Source organism: Mesoplodon densirostris, chromosome 12, assembly GCF_025265405.1.
Source record: "Mesoplodon densirostris isolate mMesDen1 chromosome 12, mMesDen1 primary haplotype, whole genome shotgun sequence".
NCBI classification, from domain to species: domain Eukaryota; kingdom Metazoa; phylum Chordata; class Mammalia; order Artiodactyla; family Ziphiidae; genus Mesoplodon; species Mesoplodon densirostris.
Genome location: NC_082672.1, coordinates 57,724,361 through 57,752,104, shown reverse-complemented (window position 1 = coordinate 57,752,104; position 27,744 = coordinate 57,724,361).

Genomic DNA, 27,744 nt, shown 5'->3' with positions numbered 1-27,744 from the left:
TTAAAAAGTCAAAGTTCAGAGAAATTGGATGGCTTGCCCTAGGTCATACAACCCATTAGAGGTAAAACTGGGAAAGAAATCAATTCACTTTTTAATCTAGAAGTTATAAAAATGACAATACATTACTTCTTGAATGTGAGAAAACAAAGTACATTTTATTGGAACATGTAGATGAGCTTCATCTCTCACCTTCTTTTCTTTAGTATTGTCTGGGAAACTCACTAAGGCTCAACCAATTCCTTTCTTGCCTTGCGTTGTTGCCCTTCTGCAATGTATATGCTTCTAGTAAATTAAGCTTTATTTTTGGAAATATGTGCAGCTTTTAGTCAATAGTCATTTGATGAAGTTTTAGCATTTTTTTCTTTATTCTTTCATGTTCTACTAACAGATTAAACTTTTTGATTATTTTCTAAATTACCTGTCTATTCACGGTTAAGCTTTCTGGAATTGCATTTGGACAGAGGTTGGATCTTTGCACAACATTCTGCCAAAATTTAGCATGATGCCTTAGCCCCAAATCACTAAATTCCTTGGCTACCCCATACAGTGAGTTGTATTGTCATGGGAAGTGCCGCTTCAAAGAAAATCAGAAAGAACCAGAGCATTCTTGAGTATGTTTCCCGGTAATGTGGCATAACTTCCTGTTTAAATCTAGAAGTCTGTAGAATCTTCAAAAAAATTTACTTTGGTCATTTGTGTGTGGTGAGCTGGGGGAAAATATTAGAAGGAATATTTTTGATATGGTGGAAAGAATGTTAATCTTTGTTTTGAGGATGAGTATAAAATATGTATTTTTTCTTGTAATAGTAGAGTTTTTAGCAGGAAAAAAATGACAGAAAAGCTAAGGAGATGGAATCAATGTTTCAGGACAGATTTAATTAGTTATAACAGAAAAGATCTGTTCTTATTGTATTTTATTTATAACTTGTTCTTACAAGACACATTACATGAACAATACTTTCTGGTGATGCACTGGGTAACTGTAATGAAATCATGACACTATTCTCCTGATAGGCTATAAATAGTCAGTAGGGCCCTGGTGAAATAATGTAGTTTATTTCTGCTGAACTCTTCATGCACTTCTGCTCTGTACATTGTACCCTTGATTTGGGTCTAACAACCACAGGTTAGAATTCTTTATACATAAGTGCTTTGATACTAGACTTGAGGTTTTGCAAACAATTCTTTAAAATATCCTTTATGCTAACATTTATTAATAGCTAACATTTATTGAATGCCTGTTATATTCAAGGGACCATGCTAAGGACCTTAAAGAATAATACCACTTATAATCCTCCCAACAACCTTGAAGACTGATACTTTTATCTCCATTTTACAGATAAGATACCTTACACTCACAGAGATGAAGTTAATTGCCAAGGTCACCCAAACAGTAAGTGGGACAATTGAGACCTGAGTCTGGTTCTGTCACATTCAGAGGTTATGTTGTCCATCACTGTGCTCTGGTGCCTCAGTGCAGATTCAGATGGTTCTGCTCCTTCACTAGTAAACTCCTTCACTAGTAAATAGAGAACTAGCATGCTCTTTGAGATTGGTCTCTGTTGTCAATGGGCTCATAAAAATGAGTGTTAAGTAGTGAAATGAAGAAAAGATAAAATCCACCTAGGCATTAGAAAAGACCTTGAGATCATCTAGCGACTTGCTAAAAGGCCAGCAACATTAGCACCACCTGGAGTCTTGTTAGAAATGTGGACTCTCTGCCTTCCTACCCACCCAGCCTCTCAATTAGGATCTAACGATGGTTTTCACATACTTGGACCAAAGAACTTTATAGACTCTGAAAGAGGGTCTCTCAGGGCTGTAGAGAGCCTGAAGTGTTCATTCTGCCCTCTTCAATCAGAGAAGCTCAGGTTTGACTTTTTTTCCCTTTCATTTCAAGCTTCTGTCAAATCTGAGACTCCAATATTTCGTTTGAACAATAAATTTTGCTGCTTTAAAAAAAAGATTAAAAATCATCGATCTATACATGACCGTGAAGTTTATACACGAGGAAACTGAAGTTCAATTAATGACTTGCCCCAAACAAATTATTGGCAGATCCAGGACTGGAACCCAGAACCCAGAACCCAGCTGTCCTGCCTTTTGACTAAATGTATTTGAGCAGTATGCTATACAGGGATGGGAAATAGTTTTAGAATCAAAAGACCAAGGTTCTACTCATGGCTCTGTCTAGAGTCCGCAGGGTGATCTGGAATAAACAATGTGATTTCTCTCTGACTTAGTTTCTGTGGCTGTAAAAAGGAGAGTATGGTGTTGATAATCTTTATGTTCCTTTCAGGGCTTTATATTTGATGTAAATATTGTCACCCAATTCCTTAAAATGTCTTATGTTTAAAAAAGTTTAAAAATAATATGAAAATAATGCGATGGTAAAAAGAAATCAAGTAGTACACAAGGGTCTAAAGAAAAATTAAGAGTCTCCTTTCTCCCCTGTTCCCACCACTGGTCTGTGTCACACAAGCAAGCATTAATGGTTTCTGGTTTTCACTTCTTCCAGTGATTACCATTTAAACAATATACTTGTGGCTTGATTTCTAGTTTCACTACCAGAAAATATAGACTCTCTTTATAAAAGATGAAGAATCTATTACATTAATGTCTTATTTTTAGTTTTTCCAGTGGTTACCTTTATGGCTTTAAATAACATTCTCTTCATTTATTCATTTACCTACTTTAGAACATGTCTTTTAATACTTTCCATCTCTCCTGTTAAAAACTTTATAATGACTATTAATAACTATACTTTATAAGTTGATTCTAAAAATTAAAACAAATTAATTTATGGTAATATTATGGTATAAATATTGTTTATACAGGTAGCAGACAGACCCTAGGATGGCCATCATGTTTATGCCCTGTGGCTTTATTCCACACTGTAGACATTTAGCATTTTTAAACTTTTTATTATGGAAATTTTCAAAGATACACAAAAATAGAGAATATTGTTTAATGAACTCTCATGTACCTACCACCAGCCTCAATAATTTCCATCATTTTGCCAATCTTATTTCAACTGTTATCTACTCTTTTTTTTTTTGCTCAAGTATTTGAAAGCAAATCCCATGTCATTTCACTTAACATGAATCTCTAACTGAAAAAAATATTTCAATATAAGAGCCACCTCATTATAATACCTAATTACCATTCCTTAATATCATTTAATACCCAGTACATATTCAAATTTGCCTAATTATCTCAAAAATATCTTTTTAGAGTTATTTTGTTAGAATCAGGAGCAAAATAAGATCCACCTATTGCATTTGATTATTATGTCTCTTTGTAAGTTTTATTCTGTGAAAGTGACCCTAACATTTTAAATCTCACTAATTTGTACTGGAGAACATCCCATGTTCTGTATTTGTCTAATTGCTTATTTGGGGTATCATTTAACTGGTTTTTCTGTTCATATGTTTCCTATAAACTGATTGTTAGATTGAGGAGCTTTATTAGATAGAGCTTTATTAGATAGAGGTTCTACTTTTTTGCAAGAATATTTTATAGGTAGAGGTGAATATTTCCTAATGTATCACCTCCATATCATGAAGCATATAATGTCCAGTCATCCCATCACTAGTGTCCCACCGTATTTGGAAAGGCTCCATTGAAGAGGTTGCATTTGAATAGAGTCTTGAAAGACTCAGATAATTAGTTTCTAATTCTCTAAATCACCACGCTCTCTAAGGAGAGTGGTGATTTCCAGTTGGAGGGAAGAGCTAGCACAGAGGCATAGAATCATCGCACGTGGGCATGATGTGAAAACTAGCAAGTTTTATTTTTATCTCAGATTTAGAATTGATAATGCCCTTCAATTTTAAGATTGAATTTTAAACTCAATTTCATTCACCATTACTTTTAGGATAATTACTTTTGAGACTGGGACATTCTATACTCTTGCTAAACATAAGTTTTTCTACTTAAGTCACTCTTAACAATCAAATTTTGTCTTTTCTGCCTTAATGGAGAAGGTTTACTATTTTTATCTTGAGAGATATTTTCTGGCCTGTGGTATGGAGGTCAACTCTGAAAAGAGACCTTCTAGTTTAATATCATGGTCTGATCATTTAGTGGCACATAAATAAAGCTCTTAGCAATGGAATTTGCTAAATATTGCTCGATTAAATCTCAGGCTTTCCTTTATGAAGTAATTGACTCTAGGGGTCAAGAAGATATTTTATTGAATGAAGAACACTGTAGAATTCATCAGGTCCATCCTGAGATGATGTTATATCTATTTTATTGAATTAGCGAAATTGACATTTGGTTAACAAGAAACAATAGGACCTATAGGAAATCTAATTACTGGCAGTGATAGGAGAGGCTGTCATTCAATGGATGCTTAGAGTTTAGTCCTATTGATCACTTACACTTGGGAAGACTGAGGACTGAGGGTAGGAGGTCAGTCCATTTTATGTAGAGGAGGTAAGTAGTTTCCTGTGAGAAGGGTTTCTTCCCTGGAATATCTCCTCTTAATTTTGTCGCTGATGACTGAGATTTGACCATTAGTAAACAATTGTCCATCACTAGAATGAAGCTACTCTAATAAGCTTTTCCATAATAAGCTTTACCAGCAACTTAGTATGTATTAGTTTTAGTGGGAGAGTCTGTCCTTGAGAGGATAAGTAGATGTCAATAGAATACTGAGACACAGATGGTCAAAATGGAGCAAAAGGGAACTTCCAAGGGAGGTGAGGCTCAAGAGTGGAATCTGACCAAAGGAGTTGTGCTGTGAGGTCATTGCTTGGGTTGAAGTGAGGTCTGCTAATCCTTGAACAACAGTAAATCAGGATGGGTGTGGTCACAGGTGGGTGTGTTTATTTTTGTGCCTACAATATTTAGTTGACAAAGCTGGCAAAAGGTGAGAGTTGAAAGGATGAGCTTCATATTATCTATTTGATTGATTATTTGTCATGCTGAGAAAGTCTGTAGTTAAACATAATTTATTAGTGCACATAATAATGCATGATTTATATGGTACATTCCATTGTAGATCAAAATATTGTACAAATTCTTTCGGCAATTTGGGGACAAACCTGATGAAAACTACCCCCTGGGGTGGTATGTGGGTCCAAGAGTTCTAGTTTGGGTAGAAACAAAAGTGCTTTGTTTATGGGATCATTTGCCAAAATGGAGAGATGTAGCCATAACAAGAAAATAGCCAAGGTCAGAAAACTAGGATTGACAAGGATTGTGTGTCAAACCAAGGTGTCAGCTAGTTCGTGAGAGTCACCCAAGGAGGACGTGGGTCTGGATGCCCCCGTATGTGTTGAGTGGCCAGTGCTCCTGGGACAGGCATACTTGCTATAAGGAGACATCATGGGGAGTGTCCAGTAGTATAAGCAGTGCTTTTTCATGTTAGTATTCAGGAGAATCACACACTGGTGTGTTAAATAATAAAACAATGTGAATGTCACCTAGAAAAAACAAATTCACAATGTCATTTAAACACTCAGTTTAAAGTGTAGCTGTGCTTTAAGTAATGACTTACCCTGTGTTCTGTTTTGAATTGGTTTTTGGGGACATAAAACCTCCCAGACAAATAGCCACAGAATACATTTGGTGGTTGATGAGGAGGAGTTATATCTACAGATTGGGATTTGAGCCAATATTTTTCTTAATTATAAACATAAAATGTGACTAGAATATATTCTCAAGCCATTCCACAATCAAATGGGTACCATGAATTTGTGAGCTTCACAAGTAAATAAGGTAAATGTGATTCTGAATATGCATAACTTTGATATAGAAGTAAAACTGAGTTGCCCGTAGAACAAATAGGCAAAGAAGGTGAGACCATGGTTGAGGTATGGATGTTCTAGCCTCTAATAGCACCATTTGAGAAGATACTCTAATAGTTCAAGAAGGAATTTTAGTTTCCGCAGTGATTAAAATATAAAAAAAATACGAAATACCTTCAACCTCTTTGCACAAAATGGCTTCTGTTTAGGAATCTCATAAGACTTGAATGGTGGAGACAGTAGCTAAAAGACAAGGGGTTTCTCAGGCTGTATGTGTCTCTGCTCCTTTGTGTGTGGTGGTCACTGACAGATAATATCTTCCATGAGCTAACTTCCTGTGTGTCTGTATCCTGCTTGGTTGTGCTTCCCTCTTACTAAAGAGCTGCATGGTCGTTTATTCATTCAATAAACATCTATCGCCCACCTTCTCTGAGTCACATACTGTGTGCTGGCCGGGGATAAAGATATAAAGAAGACACAGACCTTGTTGTCCAGGAGCCCACGGTCTAGGAGGCTAGTTTATAGTACATTTCTTAGAAGGGCCACTGCTTGATGTTGCCTATTTCAGATAAAAATAGAAAATATGCTATTCCTTCTCTCTCTTTTTCTCTCCTGTCTCCCTGTGATGCCAGCCTTCAATCAGCAATAGTTATATGTTTCCAAGCTTCTGTCACAGGCTATTTCTATTTTTATGCTGGCCAAGGCAACCACCCTACTCGGTTCATCCCTTCTCTCTTCCTTTTCCCTCCTAATCATTAGCTTCTAAAGGTAAAGTTTTCATTACTGAAGCAAGTAGACCGCTGATTTCAAAGTTGCTTCTTTCTTCCTACCCTTTCAAACACATTTTTTAATATAATGAACACATTTTATTTAAAAAGCATGATTTTCTAAGTGCTTTTTTAAATCAACCCTATTCACCAGTTGTATAGATCAGGGGTGCCTAATTTTCTGAAAAAGATATGTGAGATGTGTAAGCTGTGTACTCTTATTTGATTCAAGCAAAGGAGTCACCATCACATTTAGAAGAGTTTTATAAATTTCTCCTATGGCTGCCTCATTTAAATGAAGGCTGCATTGGCGGAAGGGAAATTCATGTTCTCAGGGATTTGGTGACTTTCTCAAAGGCAAGTGTGTCAAAAACTGAGAAGGAAGCATATGCCATAATCCACACAACTTTCCACAGAGGAAAACAAGATGGATGTGTAGCTACTTCCCTAAAATGGTAGACATCTGCTCACTCAGTCTTAGGTCTATTATTTGTTGTTGGTAAGACATCACCACCCCTGTGCTGAGATTTCAATTGATATTCTCTGCGTGGTGTTACGTTGGAACCTGCTTAATGAAAGCTTTTAAGATTCTTTAGCTTTCACTGTATCTCAGGGAAAACAACTTTAAAAAATCCAGTAGAAAATTTATTTTTAAAGGTAAGGGAGCCTAATATTTTCCTTCTTTGAGAGCCTGTACTGTTGTGAATTCTTCATTTACTCTGTTCGGTTGTAATGACCTATGACAAGCTGCCACTGTTTGAATGCCCTGTCCTCAAGTTGGACTGACTATCTACAGTAACCCCCTTTAGGACCTAGTACAGCCTCTCTGGATCCTTTGTACATTTTATTTATGAAAATGTAATTCATCTCCAGTGTATCACTATCGTTGAGCATAATTAGTACATATATCTGAAAGCTTCAATTGAATCAACTGATTCAATGGAAACAAACAAAACCTCCTTACTTCCTGTAAGTTAGGTATGCATAATCTGATATCCTTTCAGTCTTCCCTGCTAATGCAGTAATTCTCTTCTTTTGATGGTGTGACCTTTTCTTTACTCAGTAATCTAGAGGTGATGGAACAGTATTTTAAGAACTATCACTTCTTTTTATATTGTATCCTCCAAAAAATGTGTGTCTTACACGTCCACTTTAGATAGAGAAGGAATTGTTAAGCCTTCTATTCTTATATATACTCATGCTCTGCAATTTTAAGAACAACATTCTTCCCTTTTAAAACTTTGACTTAATTGAGAAAAAAATTTTAAATCTGTACTATAAAAGCTTTGTTGAAGTGTGGAAATATTTCAAACTTAAACAGTATACTTTCAAATTAAAGCTTATGAAAAGCTTGGTGGAGTAAAATAACTAGAAGAAAAAGACTTTCAAGTATACTTAGACAGTTTTAGTGGAATGCATATCTGAGAATTATAAAAGAACCAAGACTAGTAGAGCAACATTAAAATTTTATTGCAGGTACAAATTAGGACCACTCATCTATGGAAATACAGTCCTTAGGTGGTGAAACAGCACACACATGTGTTTCAACTTGTGGAGTACCTTTCCTGGAGGAGTGACTCAAAATATTTAGTCTTAGCTAGGGATCTCCAGAAAATAGAGCCCGAGGCAAAACTTTTTGTGGTGGTATCTTAGTGTAAATGTAATCCCAGGTCAGTAATGAGGGGAAACGCAAGGAGAGGCAGGGGAGGAGAATCAGTCAGTGTGAGGTGGTTCATTACCAAACCTGCATGACTTGATGAAAAACCACAGCTATTTGTGGATGAGGTGAGCTGTGGAGCCCACTGCACTTCAGAACAGTCTCACAGAGGGAGGAAGGGAGAGAGATCTGTCAGCATCCTCTCATCGTCCTCTCCTATACTTCCGTGTTTTGCCACTTGAAAGATGGATCCTACATCCCATGGCATGACACTTCATCTGAGTATGGAAGAGTGGAAGAAGCCAAAATCTTGGGTTGGGCTTGGGGCCTGGAGCTGTGGCAGCTCCTGCCCTAGTGGGTGTAATAGAGGCTGACATAGCCCAGCCCAGCACAGGGTGGGTGGTGGTGGCAGAAGCAGCCATATGATCTTGGACACTTTTTTTTTCTACAAATCTTTTTTGGCTTCAGAGTCCTTACCTAAAATGAGGGGTACAAATCTTATGGGCTGTCACTAAAATCATATTATGGTGGCAAGGCATGCCCTCTTTAGGCTCATTACTGCCTTCAGGCTCATTTCTGCAAATTGAAGGAACTGATACAAGGCAGAGAAGGCACTTGGTGGTGAGTGCAGACTGGGGCGTACAGGCAGAAAGTTGGGAACATATTAAAGCAGATACCGATAAAGTTAAAAACATTTTTTTTGGAATGAATGAATGAAAATTCATGGAATGAATATGATTAAAATAAACACTGCTACATGAAGCTAATAAATATGGACATATACAAGGAACAAGAGTTGAAAGCAACAAGAAGCTAGGCTCAATGCAAGGTCTTTTCAATACCACTCATTCTCACTGTCTTTCAGTTAGGTGCTAGAGGCATTAATTCTGAAACTACTTCTCTTATGAGCTGAAGTGTTCGGGGGTCATCTGCAGCAGGCACCTCTGCCATTGTTTGGCAGCTCAGAGCGTTGGCCTAGAATCCCTGCAGTCTTTCTCCCTGAACTGCCACCTCATTATGAAGGAAGCTGTCACTTCAACCCTCAGGTTCTGTTCTTTGAAACAGCCCCTGATGGGACATCATAGGTTTGGCCCATTGCTCATTACATATTGAGGGTAGTCTTCAAACTACCTTTTAGCTTCTCATTATCATTTAGTATTTCCTACTTCCAAGTGAAATCAAGCTAGAAAGATGGAGAAAAATTATGTAGGGACTCTCTCATCTCTTTCTATTGCTGAAACTCCTTGGATTCATCTTCCAAGCAAGGAGAGTCACAGGAATGATAAAGTAACTGGGCTAAAGTTGTTATAGACATTCTTTCCTCACTTTGATTTCACTGTTTAGTCTTCTAGGTTTTCTAACTTCTTAGTGAAATAGATACTTTAGCATTAATCCAGACTATTGCTTCTTCTAAACTCTGAATTTGTTTGATTTTTAGTATTTTATACCCATTCTTACAACTCTCAGCTCCTTTGGTTTCTTTCCAGTGATCCACTGAATTTTTTTTTAAAGTAAGCATATTTTTAGTTTGTTCTGGTTCCCTGATTGTTCCTTTTTTGTTAAAGCTTATTTTTGACTTACAGGTACAAATTCCTCTGAGGATAATAATTATATATATATATATATATATATATATATAATTATATATCTATATCTATATATATATATATATATAACTATATAATATATGTATCTTATTTTACTGAAATGTCCCTCTTTCTAACAGGGCCTTTGATTCTTTTTGGATCCTGTGATGTGTTGCCCAGATCCCCCTCAAGGAAGAGCTTATTACCCTAATTGTGAGAGTGTTGTCAGGAGGCAGCCTTTCAGCTGTCAGGCCCTGTGATGTTCAACTTTTAAATTATAGTGAGTTTAATTTCACTGATCTGTACGTATGGTAAATATTGGATCCTAAAACCTCCTAAGTTATAAAATCACCTCCTTTGTGGTTTTATAATTTTGTTTGCAGCGGATTTCCAGAATGCTAGTACTGCTATGTCTACTACTACCAGCTAACATTTATTAGTCACTTATGTGCTAGAAGCTGTTCAGAGAACTTCATATGCTTCAACTAATTTAATCTACACAATCACTCTACCAGGTAGGTATTATCAGCAACTCCAGTTTTGTGGATGAGGATACTAGGGCTTAGATAGATTGTGAAATCTGCTCAGAATCACAGTCATACATAGTGAGGCTGGGAATCCATCCTAGGACGTCTGACTCTAAGCACATGTTTTTAGCCATTTCACATTCTGCCTCTTGATACTTAAAGACAGAATTATTTTCCAATGAAAAGTGTTTTTTGTTTTGTTTTTTTGTGGAAGGAAGGTTCTGTACTATTTTGGTTTATCTATGATTGTGATTTGATTCATTAATATGAAAAATAAGAACTAATTAAACTAGACATAGAAAACATAGCTACATAATTATGGGAATACCCAGAAAATCTACTATATTCACAAGAGATAAGTGCTAGAAATAATGTGTTTAAAATTTTACTTTTATCTGTATATAGCTATGAAGTTACTGTGTGTGTGTGTGTGTGTGTGTGTGTGTGTGTTTTAAAGACTAGAAGTACCAAATTTTTACTATCTGTGGCTGGCTTAAAAAAAAAAGCCATATATATGGAATCAGTCTTGTTAAAACAAATAAAAATAACACTGTAAGCAATTTTAAGTACTTTATATTTTAAAAGTGCTAGATTCAAATCTGAAACTGATATAACATTTTTATTCAAAATATCTTGATGCTTTGTTTTTCATGGTCAAGTGGATGACTGAATTTTCAAGATTTATTTTCTTGGGAGATTCTTGCTATTTAAGGAAATATTTTTTTTAATTTATAGAATGTTTGCAGTAGAAGATATTCTGATTGCTTTGTCCCTATGTGTCCTTTTCTAAACATAATTTTGAATAGCAGATGGTTAGATTCAGACAACATAGGATTTAGTCCATTTCTTTGTCATTACTCATAGCTTGAAATTTAGAAAACTTGAATTCAGGGAAGGAAGGAAGATAATCAGTTTATAGTAAATTTGATCTCACATTTCCCCCTCCATGTGAATAGGATTAACCATATCTTTATAGTGTTGAGATGCATTTTACATCTATTCTAGGCATATGAAATGTTTTGGATCAGGTTGTTGGCCTGCCCTCAAATTATCACATACTTTCCAAGCTGCTTTGACTTCAGAGGAGCTCAGTGAGCTCTCATTTTTGAAAATGGAAATGAGGCAATGGTTTAAAATATTTAAAATTTCTTCGGGTTTTGTCAATCAATAATACTTATTTCAAAACCACTCTCTTCAAAGAGATTTTCTTGGTAGCATAAAGTATTAAAGGGGGAAAGTAGAACTGTTACTTTCATTTAGTGTTGCTGTGATGTATACATGTATGGAGATCTGCTATTATCCAGCATTTTCAAAATGGATTAGAGACAAAGTCAACATCATCTTTTATGACATCTATAAAATCTCACCTCTTCTCTGAATCCTTTTTCCAGTTAAGAAACAGAAATGATACATTCATTCTTTTTTTAAATTGAGATATAATTGACATATAACATTGTATAAATTTAGAGTGTACAAAGTATTGATTTGATACATTTATACATTGCAGTCTGATTACCTCCAAAGCATTACTTAACACCTCTATCACATCACATAATTATCATTTCTTTTTGGGTGGGGAGAACAATTAAGAACTATGCTCTTATCAGTGTGAAGGATACAGTACGGTTGGCTGTAATCACTACACTGTGCATTAGACATCCAGAACTAATTTATCTGTTAGTTGTAAGTTTGTACCCTTAAACAAGATCTCCCCTATCCCCTTTTCTCCCAGCCCCTGGTAATCACCATTCTATCTCTGTTTCTATAAGTTCAGCTTTTTTAGATTCCACGTGTAAGTAATGTCATACAGTATTTGCCTTTCTTTGTCTGGATTATCTCACTTAGCATAATGCCCTCAAGGCCCATCCATATTGTTGCAGGTGGCAGGATTTCCTTCTTTCTCGTGGCTGAATAATATTCCATATTTCCTTCTTTCTCGTGGCATAGAGAGAAGTTGACCTGTGATGGAGGCCTAATGAGAGCCTCAGCCAATGATAAGGGGAGCTCTGGACTGGAGTGTCCCTTCAGAGTTGTCCCAGGTTAGGCCAGGTCAAGCCCTCATGAGATGTGGGAAATCCTGGGAAGGGACGTGGCCTTGTGGAATGGGGCTCTCTGCAACTGATGTGGCTGACAGCAGAATACTCTCACAGTTTGGGTAACAAGCTCTTCCTGTATGGGCATGTGGGCAGCACACCACAGTATCCACCATCAAGGCTCAAAAACTCTGTTAGAAAGGGAAGCATTTCAGTTAAATAAGAAATACATATTAAAAAAATCTAATTATTAACCTCAGAAGAATTGTGCCCATAAATCAAGAATAAACCTTAATGAAAAAGAAATAGAGAACAAGAAAGAACTTAAAATTATGTTTCCTTAAATAAACACCATTCAGTGGATGAATGAGAAACAAAATAGACTTGTATGAGTACCAAGCTTGTTATTTGGAAGATAAAGTTGAGAACACAGAGCTAGGCAATAAAAAGTTTAAAAAAATGAGAAAAACTAAAATACATGTATGAATATTTTAAGAGATGCAATATTCTTCTAATGTGAAGTTTAAAAATAGAAAATAAAGGGGGAATTCCCTGGCAGTAGTTAAGATTCTGCGCCTCCACTGCAGGGGGCATTGGTTCGATCCCTGGTTGGGGAACTAGGATCCTGCATGCCATGAGGTGCAGCCAAAAAAAAAAAAAAAAAAAGGAAATAAAGTCGATAGAGGAGAGGATACTAATGAGCCATTAAATAGAAAAAACAAAATGCCAACTCAGGTCTGAAGAAATAGTCTTTAAATGGAAAGGGTCTGCCAAATGCTGAGTGTGTTTAATAAAAAGAAAAATAAAAACTGAACAAAACCCCCAAACCACACCTAGATACAACTTGGTGAAATTTAAGACCCATAGGACAAAGAAAATTCTAAAGCCTTTTGGAGAGAAAAAGTGAAAAAACAGGTCACTTCAAAGGGATGAGAACTACTCTGGCATCAATGGATATCAGAAGATCATGGAACAATTTCTTCAAATTTTTGAGGGTTTTAATCCCAGAATTTTATATCCAGTTAAGTTATCAGAAAAATAAAAAAAATGTGGACGCAATAGTACTTGGAACATCTACTGTTCATACACTCTACGTGTAAAATATCATTCTCAGGGAGTAAGTCAGTAAAATGACCAAAACAATAAAATGAATAAAGAAAGATGGAACAGGATACAATAAGTAAAGGTAGGTGATTATATCTAAGAAAAGTGATGAAATTCAGGAAAAAAATTAAAAGAGAATTCAGAAGAACTAGATGCACGGTTGCTTTTCTTTTAAGGGGAAGAGAATTATAATTATTTCACTTTAGGCCCAGTCTCACTACTTACTATTATCATAAGTAGTGGGAAGGTAATGAATAATGTCTCACAATGGTGAATCAAGAATCTGAGGCTTCAGTGTACTTTTTAAATGTAAAAGAGAAACCATTAGAAGAACTACATATAATAACATAGTGAAACAAAGTGAAGAGGTGGCAAGAGTGATAAAATATAGTATAAATTTATCTTTAATAAGAAGTATCAACAGATACTATTTATATTTATAAACTATGAAAAAAGAAGTTCAATTATATTATTTAGAGTTGTAATGGAAGTCCCCCCAAAAAATAAAAAACAGACAATATAAAGTGGTTACCATTGGGACCTAGAAGTCAAGGAGAAGTGTAAGGGAGAAGTTACTTATTTTATATTCTTCTGTGTAGTTACTATTTTTTCTATCATATGCAGAAATTATATACATTATATAAAAGCTAGTCTAAAAACAAATATATGGATAGTGATTTAGCTAAGTAGATTGTAGTATTTATATATATTTGAATAGTATTCAACAATTGGTTTACAAATATATATGAAGGCAGTAACAAAACAACTGCAGGTCTAAAGCCCACAGTGTAAAACATATTAGGTGGATTTAATGTAAAGATGTGGACACTGACAAAGGTAGATTTTCAAAATACTTATATTTATTATAGAATTACTTAATACAACAAAAATATTATTCAACATAATATTATCTAATTTATATAAATTTAACCTCTTTTCCCAAAAAGGGGGAGGTAGTATGGGCAGAAGGCCACAGTTCCTTTCTTATGTCAGTTTCCCTGGAAATCAGACTCTGGAACAGAGATTTACATGCAAGTGATGTATTGGGAGTGCTTTTGGGAAAAACACCTGTGAGGGAGAGAGGACATATGGACTGGGCAGGGGGAGAAGCTGAATTACCATGCAGTTGCAATGCTCAGTGGACCCCATGGGGATCTCTGGGGCTGCTATGGACTCTCAGAGTTGTCCTGACTTGAGGCAAGGATATTGGGCTTTTGTACCCCACACTGCTCAGTCATTGGATATAGGTTGCCCCTGGGGAGGGCATAAGCTTGGGTGAAGCAACTCTCTTTGGTTAAGGGCAATGCTTACTTATAGTGGGACTCAGCTGTGAACCGTTGTTGGTGAACACTCCTGGCAGCTGGAGGAATAAGTGCCTCAGTCCTAAATGGGTGATCTGGATGGGATACCAAAGCATCCCCTCCAGTACCCCAACCTCTGTGTGGTTTCTGTGCTGGTCCCTCAGTCCCCTTGTAGTGTCTCTCCCAGGTGGCTGCCTAGATTATCACTGTAAGGTCCTGCCCCAGGATGGCTGGTCCAAGCAGGGTCCAGACCTATGTCTAGTCTCAACCTCCAGTCTCAGGAGACTGGAAGGGCAACACGTAGTCCTACAAGTGTAATGAGTGGTGAATTCTCAGGGTTTTATGCTTAACAAACCCTAATATGTTGGGTCTAGATGTGAATAGTGAACATTAGACTCTGTTACAATCTACAAATTATGACCACAAAGATACTGATGTCCAACATATCTGAAGTTTCAATAAATTTTTTCATGAAATGGGAGAGTGGAAAGAAAGTGGTGATTGTAGTAGACATGGTGAGAATCAGATCCTTCATAAACATTTAGAATTTTTATTTTATAGCTTTTCTACTGAATTCAGTATAAGATAGAGAAAAGATGTCAATAAATGTTTGCATTTCTCTTGCAAGTAATTAATAAGGACCGTGATATATTGTGTGTAGAATATTCTATTGCATACATGCATAATAATTAAAGACGATTAGGTCTGGAAGGACTTGCACAGATCACTGGGTGCTACCTTCTTATTGCAGACCTCTTTTCTTAAGCCAGTAATTCAGAGAGAGGGCCTTATGACTCACCCGCTGTCACAGAGTGACCTACTGTTTGAGACAGGAATTAAAGTTATGAAAGCTGCCATCACAGCTGGTCCAAATTTGTGTTTAAGTCTTAATATTTATATCAGATCTCTATGTGATTTAAGGAAAGTCACCTGCTCTTCTGGATCTCAATTGCTTATAAAATTAAAGTTGTATGAATTAGATAATCATCAGTTATCTAATTATGAATTTGATTAGTCCAAGAAGTGATCCTTTCCTTCATGTATAGTATGTGATACCATATTTCAGCAGTTCTAAGACTCCTATTTTTTCACAATTAACATCTTTGAAATGAAGATGTGGCATACAGTTGGCGGTGTATCATAGTTTAATGTCCATTATCAGTTTTTAAAATGGTATATAAAATAATTATATGCCATATACTTGATAGTGCCTTACTATGAATGAAATGAAATACAATATAATAGAAGCAGCCATTCAGAGTCACGCAAAATTAGCAGCAAAGTATTGGCTTATGTGTGGTGATACTTGAATTCCCGACCTTTTGCCAGGTTGTCCTGTATTGTTTAGCTTCTCTAGACCTTAATTTCTTGAAAATTAAGCACTTTGGCAACTTTATCTCTAATGTTCCTTCTAGTACAAACATTCTATCATTTTAGAGGATGATAATGATGACAATGGTGATGATGACAATTGATACTATGACTGAAGAAAGGGATGATACACCAGGGAGTTGACAAATACAAAACCAGTGAACCATTATTATCCGATTCTATCCTTGAATCTACTCTATTTCAGAAATGATAGGAGATAGTTTAATGTTTGGTTAAAGGCCTATATATTCATGCTACCAAAGAGGAATGATTTCAACATGTACCATGACTCATGGATGGCATTCCAAAAAAGTGTGGTTACCTAAGTTTAGTAAAAATAAAATGTCACCGAATGCTGTTTTACATCCTGTAAAGTTAAGTGCATGCATCAGATCAATTATATATTGAATATTATGAAAGACTAATTTAAATTTCAAACCTCTCTTCTTAAATGTATTTTTAGCTTTCATTATTCCATGCTTTCAAATCCTGTGTGTTAATATAATTTTGGTTAGATTCTTGATTACCCTTTAGAACTATATCTGGGTTTAGGCTTTAAAAACAATAACTTTAATATTCCCAAGGAAACTGCTGAAAGATGCTGTGTATATATAGGATTGGGACGATCTTTATTCCTTCGTCTACCACTTGTCATCAATCTTGTGTAAGCAGTAAGTGAGAATGGAAGCTGTCATCCAGACCTCAGTGTCTGTTTCAGAGCATTCAGGCAGCACATTTCCATTCACTTTTCTTAAGCACTGAGCTTCTTTCTGTCCTTTCTTGATAACCAGAACTTGACTTTATCTTTACCTGTCACTCCAGCCAGTACACAGATTTGCTCACTACACTTGTCTTCCATATCATTTAAAAGACTTATCTATGGTTGTGGCTTGCTTTCAGAAATACTTCCTTCTGGTCATAGCTCTATATATCTTCTCATGCATAAAAATATGTAGACATGAAGGCCCTATGGCAACAGAAAGAGTTCCTATAAAATGCTGAGGATACAGTCTAGCATTAATGCACCAACTCAAGGTAATAGAGGTAAAGCTAAAATTTCAAGACTACCTTTATGCCCTTGAACCCAGGAATTGAGAAGAGTCTATGTAATGCATGTGCAACAATAATTTGTACAGATTATGAAAAATGTGCCTTCTGAGTTTTTCATCCTAATGATAAATGTGATCCAATCAAACCATTAAAATGACTTAAATGCAGCTGAATGTCATTTGTTGCTTGCCATAATATTCTAGGAAAAAATAGTCATTATGAGCTCTTGAAAAGGTCTTAACTGCTTTATAATCTATGACAGCTCTAGGTGACTGGCAATAGTCATTTAGCTTTTGTGGAAATTATGAACTATGAAGGTCTAAATGTCATGTCTGTATGAGGGTATAAAAAGTTTTTTAAAATTTTTTCTCCTTTTTAAAAAAAATTATGTTTTTATAATTATCTAGAAAAATCCAAAGAAGTCAGAAGTTGAAACAGCCTAATGACTTGTTTCAGCCAGTATGGTGTCTTGTGCTATGACCTAATTTAGGACATTTTAGGTCAGTTATCATTGACCAAATAGATGGAAGTGGTCTTGGCTCTGTTATCTTCTGGGTCAAAAATAGTTTTTATTAAGGAGAAAAGACCCCAGTCTACAAATGTGCCACTTGTAATTAAAATTTTTATATATTTAAGTTGCAGAATATAGTATTTCATAGGTTAGAAAAGAGAACAGTAATATAAAATCATGGAAAATATTATGCAGAACAAGTAAATAGAACATCATACCATTAGATGTGTATAATTCAACCCTATAGTGAATAAAAAAGCAGGTTGATTTTCTTTATCATTCATCTGTGTGCTGATTCAGCAAATATTTATTGAATTTCTATTATGCTTAAGATGTTAGAATGTATCTTTTGGATGTTTGTGGTAATAATCATTTAGTTTTTGTTTTCTAACTGGATTATAATTTATAAAATTATACACGGCACCTGGTATTTTTCTAAGAAGTTTCCCCTCAGATGAATAGGGGTAGAGCAGACTAAGGTTTTATGTGAGTCTTCTTATTTCAGTGAGTGATGAGCAGCAAGCAGCTGACAGAAGGAGGGCACCTGTCTTTAAGCGACTCTCAGTGAGGCTGAGACCAGAGGAAAAATGTGATGCTTAACTCAGATTAGGAGAGAAGACACCACAGCAGTTTTTCAAATAGAGTGAGGGCAAAAGAAAGTAGTTGACACTGTAAGGACATATATGGCCCTGGAGCCTTGAAATATTATATGTTTCAAAGTAAGCTTTTATCTTAGATTTATAGATCTGTTGATCTTAGGTCTACAACACTGTTCATTTTGTCAAGCAAATAAAATTTTAGTCACCATTATGTTTAGAGGTTTTGCAGTTATAAATCTTGCTCCAAACTGCAAATAAATCTAAATAAGAACATCAGGAGTGTGTGTGTTGGGGTTCAGAGGAGACCACACGTTCCATGTGCGCTACCAGAAAAAAAAAAAGAACTGTTGCTCTCATCAACTTAAAACTGACTCTTTATATTATGAAATATAAGTCATGTTCCAATATACAGGCTGGTAAAAAGCATATTTCTCCAAGAGAAAAATAAAAACAATGGAACACAAGTGCTTTAGCATCCCTCAACTGATGATAGGCTTTAGTCGTGACAGTCGAACCCAGCAGTTATCGGTCCTGCTTATTTGCTCATGTCGACTCTTGCCATTTGCTCTGCATTTCTTGGTACTCACATTTCTTACTTTGCTTCAGTTATATAATATTTTATCAAGGACTACTGAGTTCTATGTCTTGGAAGGTATTATTTCAAGTATTTGAAATTAATGTCATTAATGTCTGGACCATGGTCTGGCATGTTGCAAGCATTCAGACGTTTGTTGACTCAGTGGATCAAGTCATGTTTGTCGATTCAATTCTTCTTTCTCTCTAGCAAACTCCAAGGGACCCTGCCTGCCTCTCCTAAAGCCTCAGACCATTAATTCTCCCTTTTCCCTCTCAATTTCTGCTCCATCCCTATATCCCCCCCTCTTCTACTTCAGAATTCTCTGCAGAGATAGTCCAGCAAGTCATCATTGTTCCACAGATGGGTAGCATTGATTTAGGCTCCTGGGTAATTGCACATGTATGCTACCCTGCCCTTTGTTTTTTTCAGCATAGGGCTCTACTGTTTTTCACTTCAAATAGTTGTGCAAACTGTTGTTTCAATAATGAATTTCATTTTGTCTATTTTCAAGAAGAACTGTTTTTTTCTTGATTACTGAGGTTACAGGCAAATGAAATATTACCTGAGTTTAGTTTGGATTCTTGGATTAAATACAAGCTTTATTAAATTCAAATGGAATTATTGAAATTTACTTTTTCCCCTAATACTGAGATCAAGGATACATATGATAACTATTTAAATATTTCACTTAACTTCTTCGTTTGCTATGCATATTTTTTAAATAAATTTTATTTATTTATTTGTTTATTTGTTTTAAAAACACCACCAACTTATTTTTTCCCCTGCTTCTGTGGGTTGACTGGGAAATTCCTCAGCTGGTTTATCTGCCCTTCCTTTGTTTTTTTAACATCTTTATTGGAGTATGATTGCTTCACAATGTTCTGTTAGTTTTGCTGTATAACAACGTGATTCAATTATATGTATACATATATCCCCATATCCCTTCCCTCTTGCATCTCCCTCCCAATTCCCTATCACACCCCTCTAGGTGGTCACAGAGCACAGAGCTGATCTTCCTGTGCTATGCAGCTGCTATCTATTTTAGCTATCTATTTTACATTTGGTAGTGTATATATGTCAGTACTACTCTCTCACTTCGTCCCAGTTTACCCTTCCCCCTCCCCATGTCCTCAAGTCCATTCTCTACTTCTGTGTCTTTATTCCTGCCCTGCCCCTAGGTTCATCAGAACCATTATTTTTTTCTTTTAGATTCCATATATATGTGTTAACATACGGTATTTGTTTTTCTTTTTCTGACTTACTTCACTCTCTATGACAGACTCCAGGACCATCCACCTCACTACAAATAACTCAACTTCATTTCCTTTATGGCTCAGTAATATTCCATTGTATATATGTGCCACATCTTCTTTATCCATTCATCTGTCGATGGACACCTAGGTTGCTTCCATGTCCTGGCTATTGTAAATAGAGCTGCAATGAACATTGTGGTACATGACTCTATTTGAACTACAGTTTTCTCAGGGTATATGCCCACTAATGGGATTGCTGTTGTATGGTAGCTCTAATTTTAGTTTTTAAGGAACCTCCATTCAGTTCTCCATAGTGGCTGTATCAATTTACATTCCCACCAACAGTGCAAGAGGGTTCCCTTTTCTTCATACCGTCTCCAGCATTTATTGTTTGTAGATTTTTGATGATGGCCATTCTGACCAGCGTGCGGTGATACCTCACTGTGGTTTTGATTTGCATTTCTCTGATGATTAGTGATGTTGAGCATCCTTTGATGTGTTTGATGGCAATCTGTATAACTTCTTTGGAGAGATGTCTATTTAGGTCTTCTGCCCATTTTTGGATTGGGTTGTTTGGTTTTTTTGATATTGAGCTGCATGAGGTGCTTGTATATTTTGGAAATTAATGCTTTGTCACTTCCTTCATTTGCAAAAATTTTCTCCAATTCTAAGTGTTGTCTTTTGTCTTGTTTATGTTTTCCTTTGCTGTGCAAAGCTTTTAAGTTTCCTTAGATCCCATTTGTTTCTTTTTGTTTTCAGTTCCATTTCTCTAGGAGGTGGGTCAAAAAGGATCTTGCTGTGACTGATGTCATAGAGCGTTTTGCCTCTGTCTTCCTCTAAGAGTTTTATAGTGTCTGGCCTTACATTTAGGTCTTTAATCCACTTGGAGTTTATTTTTGTATACGGTGTTAGGGAGCATTCTAATTTTATTCTTTCACATGTAGCTGTCCAGTTTTCCAGCACCACTTATTGAAGAGGCTGTCTTTCTCCATTGTGTATTCTTGCCTCCTGTATCAAAAATAAGGTGACCATATGTGTGTGGGTTTATCTCTGGGCTTTCTCTCCTGTTCCATTGATCTATATTTCTATTTTTGTGTCAGTACCATACTGTCTTGATTATAGTAGCTTTGTAGTATAGTCAGAAGTCAGGGAGCCTGATTCCTCCTGCTCCATTTTTCTTTCTCAAGACTGCTTTTGCTATTTCGAGTCTTTTGCATTTCCATACAAATTGTGAAATTTTTTTTCTAGTTCTGTGAAAAATGACATTGGTAGTTTGATAGAGATTGCATTGAATCTGTAGATTGCTTTGGATAGTATAGTCATTTTCACAATGTTGATTCTTCCAGTCCAAGAACATGGTGTCTCTCTCCATCTGTTTATATCATCTTTCATTTCTTTCATCAGTGTCTTATAGTTTTCTGCATACAGGTCTTTTGTCTCCTTAGGTATGTTTATTCCTAGGTATTTTATTCTTTTTGTTGCAATGGTAAATGGGAGTGTTTCCTTAATTTCACTTTCAGATTTTTCATCATTAGTGTACAGGAATGCCAGAGATTTCTGTGCATTAATTTTGTATCCTGCTACCTTACCGAATTCATTGATTAGCTCTAGTAGTTTTCTGGTAGCATCTTTAGGATTCTCTATGTACAGCATCATGTCATCTGCAAACAGTGACAGCTTTACTTCTTCTTTTCCGCTTTGGATTCCTTTTGTTTCATTTCCTTCTCTGATTGCTGTGGGTATAACTTCCAAAACTATGTTGAATAAGAGTGGTAAGAGTGGGCAACCTTGTCTTGTTCCTGATCTTAGTGGATATGGTTTCAGGTTTTCACCATTGAGAACGATGTTGGCTGTGAGTTTGCCATATATGACCTTTATTATTTTGAGGTAGGTTGCCTCTATGCCCACTTTCTGGAGAGTTTTTATCATAAATGGGTGTTGAATTTTGTTGAAAGCTTTTTCTGCATGTGTTGAGATTATCATATGGTTTTTTTCTTCAATTTCTTAATATGGTGTATCACATTGATAGATTTACATGTGTTGAAGAATCCTTGCATTCCTGGGATAATCCCACTTGATCATGGTGTGTGATCCTTTTTAATGTGCTGTTGGATTCTGTTTGCTAGTATTTTGTTGAGGATTTTTGCATCTATGTTCATCAGTGATATTGGCCTGTAGTTTTCTTTCTTTGTGACATCTTTGTCTGGTTTTGGTATCAGGGTGATGGTGGCCTCATAGAATGAGTTTGGGAGTGTTCCTCTCTCTGCTACATTTTGCAAGAATTTGAGAAGGATTGGGGTTAGCTCTTCTCTAAATGTTTGATAGAATTCGCCTGTGAAGCCATCTGGTCCTGGGCTTTTGTTTGTTGGAAGATTTTTAATCACAGTCTCAATTTCAGTGCTTGTGATTGGTCTGTTTATATTTTCTCTTTCTTCCTGGTTCAGTCTCAGAGGTTGTTCTTTTCTAAGAATGTGTCCATTTCTTCCAGGTTGTCCATTTTATTGGCATATAGTTGCTTGTAGTAATCTCTCATGATCCTTTGTATTTCTGCAGTGTCAGTTGTTACTTCTCCTTTTTCATTTCTAATTCTGTTGATTTGAGTATTCTCCCTTTTTTTCTTGATGAATTTGGCTAATGGTTTATCAATTTTGTTTATCTTCTCATAGAACCAGCTTTTAGCTTTATTGATTTTTGCTATCATTTCCTTCATTTCTTTTGCATTTATTTATTTATTTTCACGGTACATGGGCCTCTCACTGTTGTGGCCTCTCCCGTTGCGGAGCACAGGCTCCAGACGTGGAGGCTCAGCAGCCGTGGCTCACGGGCCCAGCCATTCCACAGCATGTGGGGTCTTCCCAGACCAGGGCACGAACCCGTGTCCCCTGCATCGGCAGGCAGACTCTCAACCACTGCGCCACCAGGGAAGCCCTTTTCATTTCTTTCTGATCTGATCTTTATGATTTCTTTCCTTCTGCTAAATTTGTGGGGGATTTTTTGTTGTTGTTTTTCTTCTTTCTCTAATTGCTTTAGGTGTAAGGTTAGGTTGTTTACTTGAGATTTTTCCTGTTTCTTGAGGTAGGATTGTATTGCTGTAAACTTCCCTCTTAGAACTGTTTTTTTTTTTTGCATCCCATAGGTTTTGGGTCGTTGTGTTTTCATTGTCATTTGTTTCTAGGTACTTTTTTATTTCATCTTTGATATCTTCAGTGATCTCTTGGTTATTTACTAGGATATTGTTTAGCCTCCATGTGTTTGTATTTTTTACATTTTTTTCCCTGTAATTGATATCTAGTGTCATAGCATTTAAGTCAGAAAAAATACTTGATATGTTTTCAGTTTTCTTAAATTTACCAAGGCTTGATTTGTGACCCAAGATGTGATCTATCCTGGAGAATATTCCATGAGTACTTGAGAAGAAAGTGTACTCTGTTGGTTTTGGATGGTCCCAGAGGTTCCTTAAACTGTTATTATTTTTTTAATTTGTTTTTCTTTTTGCTGTTCTGGTTCGGTGATTTCCATCATTCTATCTTCCAGATCACTTATGCATTCTTCTGTATCACTTAGTCTGCTGTTAATTCCTTCTAGTGTGTTTTTCATTTCAGTCATTTTATTCTTCAGCTCTGACTGGTTCTTCTGTATATTTTCTAGTTCCTTTTTAAAATTCTCACTGTGTTCATCTTTTCTTTCCCAAATTCAGTTAGCACTCTTATTACTAATACTTTGAACTCTTACCTGGCAAGTTATTTATTTCTGTTTCATTAGTCTTTTTTCAGGAGTTTTCTCCTGTTCTTTCAGTTAAAACAAATTCCTCTGTCTTCTTATTTTGCTTAACTTTCTCTGTCTTTATGAAATCAGTTACCTATTTCAGTCTTGAAGGGATGTCCTTATAAGGGAGTGTCCCTGTACACTTTGCATGTTCCCAATGGCTTTGGTGGCAGAGCTGGATCTGATGTGAGTGTGAGTCACATCTTTCCCCAGGGTGTGCTGTCAGCTATCACCTTGGTAGGAGGTGGGGCTGGAGATGGAGGAGCTAGAACCAGAGCAAATTGTGACCCAGGGCTTCTCCTCTGCTCAGTGGCCAACACTACCCTATTGGGGGTGGAGTCGGGTCCCAAGTTGCTGGAACAGAAGCCCTGAAGTTCGGGTCCAACTTGGCTCTGTTCCCTCTAAGTGTGTGCTCTTCCCCCTCCTGGCTCCAGAACCCTCACCCCAGAGGGTAGCAGTGCTGGAGCAAGAAGGCCTGCAGTGGGGCTTGGTGTTAGTCTGGGAGTAAGCTATGCTGGTTCTGGCTGCAGAGGCCAGGTCTGCTTCTGATGGACTGCCTCTACCATTGCCAATAAGGACTGCCCTACTTCCACCCCCATTCAGATGCTATTTCTGGGATGGACTGGCTCCCATCCCTCTCAGTTGAGCATTCCCCTCACCCATGGCAGCCCTAGTGTAGAGCTGCATTGCAGAGCAAGGTGGGGGGGCAGAGTGAGCATGTGACTCAGGCTGGGGTATGCACCAGAGCAGTAATGGGAAACTGGCCAAAGTCCCATGCAGTTTCAGTCCGTTATCTACACCTTGTTTGAGGAGTAAGCAAGCATCTGTGTGCTCTTCAGGAGTGGAGCCTAGGTTTCTTACAGCCCTCTTGCTCGTCTCACTTGTTTTCTAACCATCCTAGGGGGACTTGTCTTCCCTGAGTTGGACCCCAAGGCTGGGGTGCTCAATATGTGGCTCAAACCGCTCATTCCCCAGGGAGAATCTCCACCTGTGTATTCTCCCCTTTGCTCTAAGTCCCCTCCCAGGGTCACAGGTCTTGACCTGATCTCTCCTCTTCCCTACCTACCCAATTCCCTGTGGATCTTTCTACAGTCTTGGTTGTACTATAGTCTTTCTACCAGTCTCTGGTTAGTTTTCAGTGAGAACTGCTCCACATGTAGATGTATTTTTCATGTGTTCATGGAGAGAGGGAAGTTCTGTACCCTCCTACTCCATCATCTTGGTCTGAATCCTAGTTTATATGTTTTTGAATTCATATTTCTTATTATAATTTTTCAAAGTGAACATATTTAACTATATACTATGAAATATAGTTTTAAACTATTATATTAACCATCTCTTAAAGGTTTATGTTTTAAAAAGTACCCTGGGGGGAGACCTTCAAGGTGGCAGAGGAGTAAGACGTGGAGATAACCTTCATCCTCACAAATACATCAGAAATACATCTACATGTGGAACAACTCCTACAGAACACCTACCGAATGCCTGCAGAAGACCTCAGACTTCCCAAAAGCCGTGTGGCTGACAGGGTCTTGGTGCTCCGGCCGGGTGTCAGGACTGTGCCTCTGAGGTGGGAGAGCCAAGTTGAGGACATTGGTCCACCAGAGACCTCCCAGCTCCACATAATACCAAACAGCAAAAGCTCTCCCAGAGATCTCCATCTCAATACTAAGACCCAGCTCCACTCAACCACCAGCAAACTACAGTGCTGTACGCCCTATGCCAAACAATTAGCAAGACAGGAACACAACAACAACCATTAGCAGAGAGGCTGCCTAAAATCATACTAAGTTCACAGACACCCCAAAACACACCACTGGACGTGGTCCTGCCCAACAGAAAGATAAGATACAGCCTCATCCACCAGAAAACAGGCACCAGTCCCCTCCACCAGGAAGCCTACACAACACACTGAACCAACCTTAGCCACTGGAGGCAGACACCAAAAACAACTACGAACCTGCAGCCTGTGAACAGGAGACCCCAAATACAGGAAGTTAAACAAAATGTGAACACAGAGAAACACACAGCAGATGAGGGAGGAAGGTAAAAACCAACCAGACCAAACAAATGAAGAGGAAATAGGCAGTCTACCTGAAAAAGAATTCAGAGTAATGATAGTAAAGATGATCCAAAATCTTGGAAACAGAGTGGAGAAAATACAAGAAACCTTTAACAAGGACCTAGAAGAAGTAAAGAGCAAACAAGCAATGATGAACAACACAATAAATGATATTAAAAAATCTCTAGAAGGAATCAATAGCAGAATAACTGAGGCAGAAGAACGGGTAAGTGACCTGGAAGATAAAATAGTGGAAATAACTCCCGCAGAGCAGAATAAAGAAACAGGAATGAAAAGAATTGAGGGCAGTTTCAGAGACCTCTGGGACAACATTAAGGGCACCAACATTTGAATTATAGGGGTCCCAAAAGAAGAAGAGAAAAAGAAAGGGTCTGAGAAAATATTTGAAGAGATTATAGTTGAAAACTTCCTTAATAGGGGAAAGGAAATAATCAATCAAGTCCAGGAAGCACAGAGAGTCCCATATAGGATAAATCCAAGGAGAAACACACCAAGACACATATTAATCAAACTATCAAAAATTAAATAGAAAGAAAAAAATATTAAAAACAACAAGGGAAAAACAACAAATAACATACAAGGGAATCCCCATAAGGTTAACAGCTGATCTTTCAGCAGAAACTCTGCAAGCCACAAGAGAGTGGCAGGACATATTTAAAGTGACGAAAGGGAAAAACCTACAACCAAGATTACTCTACCCAGCAAGGATCTCATTCAGATTCGACAGAGAAATTAAAACCTTTACAGACAAGCAAAAGCTAAGAGAATTCAGCACCACCAAACCAGCTTTACAGCAAATGCTAAAGGAACTTCTCTAGGCAGGAATACAAGAGAAGGAAAAGACCTACGATAACAAACCAAAAACAATTAAGGAAATGGTAATAGGCACATACATATCGATAATTACATTCAATGTAAATGGATTAAATGCTCCAACTAAAAGAGATAGCAAAGATCAATAAAACTAAAAGCTGGTTCTCTGAGAAGGTAAACAAAATTGATAAACCATTAGCCAGACTCATCAAGGAAAAAAGGGAGAAGACAGAAATCAATAGAATTAGAAATGAAAAAGGAGAAGTAACAACTGACACTGCAGAAATACAAAAGATCATGAGAGATTACTACAAGCAACTATATGCCAATAAAATGGACAACCTGGAAGAAATGGACACATTCTTAGCAAAGAAGAACCTGAGACTGAACTAGGAAGAAAGAGAAAATATGAACAGACCAATCACAAGCACTGAAATTGAGACTGTGATTAAAAATCTTCCAACAAACAAAAGCCCAGGACCAGATGGCTTCACAGGCGAATTCTATCAAACATTTAGAGAAGGGCTAACCCTGTTCCTTCTCAAACTCTTACAAAGTATAGCAGAGGGAGCAACACTCCCAAACTCATTCTACAAGGCCACCATCACCCTGATACCAAAACCAGACAAAGATGTCACAAAGAAAGAAAACTACAGGCCAATATCACTGATGAACATAGATGCAAAAATCCTCAACAAAATACTAGCAAACAGAATCCAACAGCACGTTAAAAGGATATACAGCATGATCAAGTGGGGTTTACCCCAGGAATGCAAAGATTTTTCAATACACAAATCAATGTGATAAACCATATTAACAAATTGAAGGAGAAAAACCATATGATCATCTCAATAGATGCAGAGAAAGCTTTTGACAAAATTCAACACCCATTTATGATAAAAACCCTCCAGAAAGTAGGCATACAGGAAACTTACCTCAATATAATATAGGCCATATATGACAAACCCACAACGAACATCATTCTCAATTG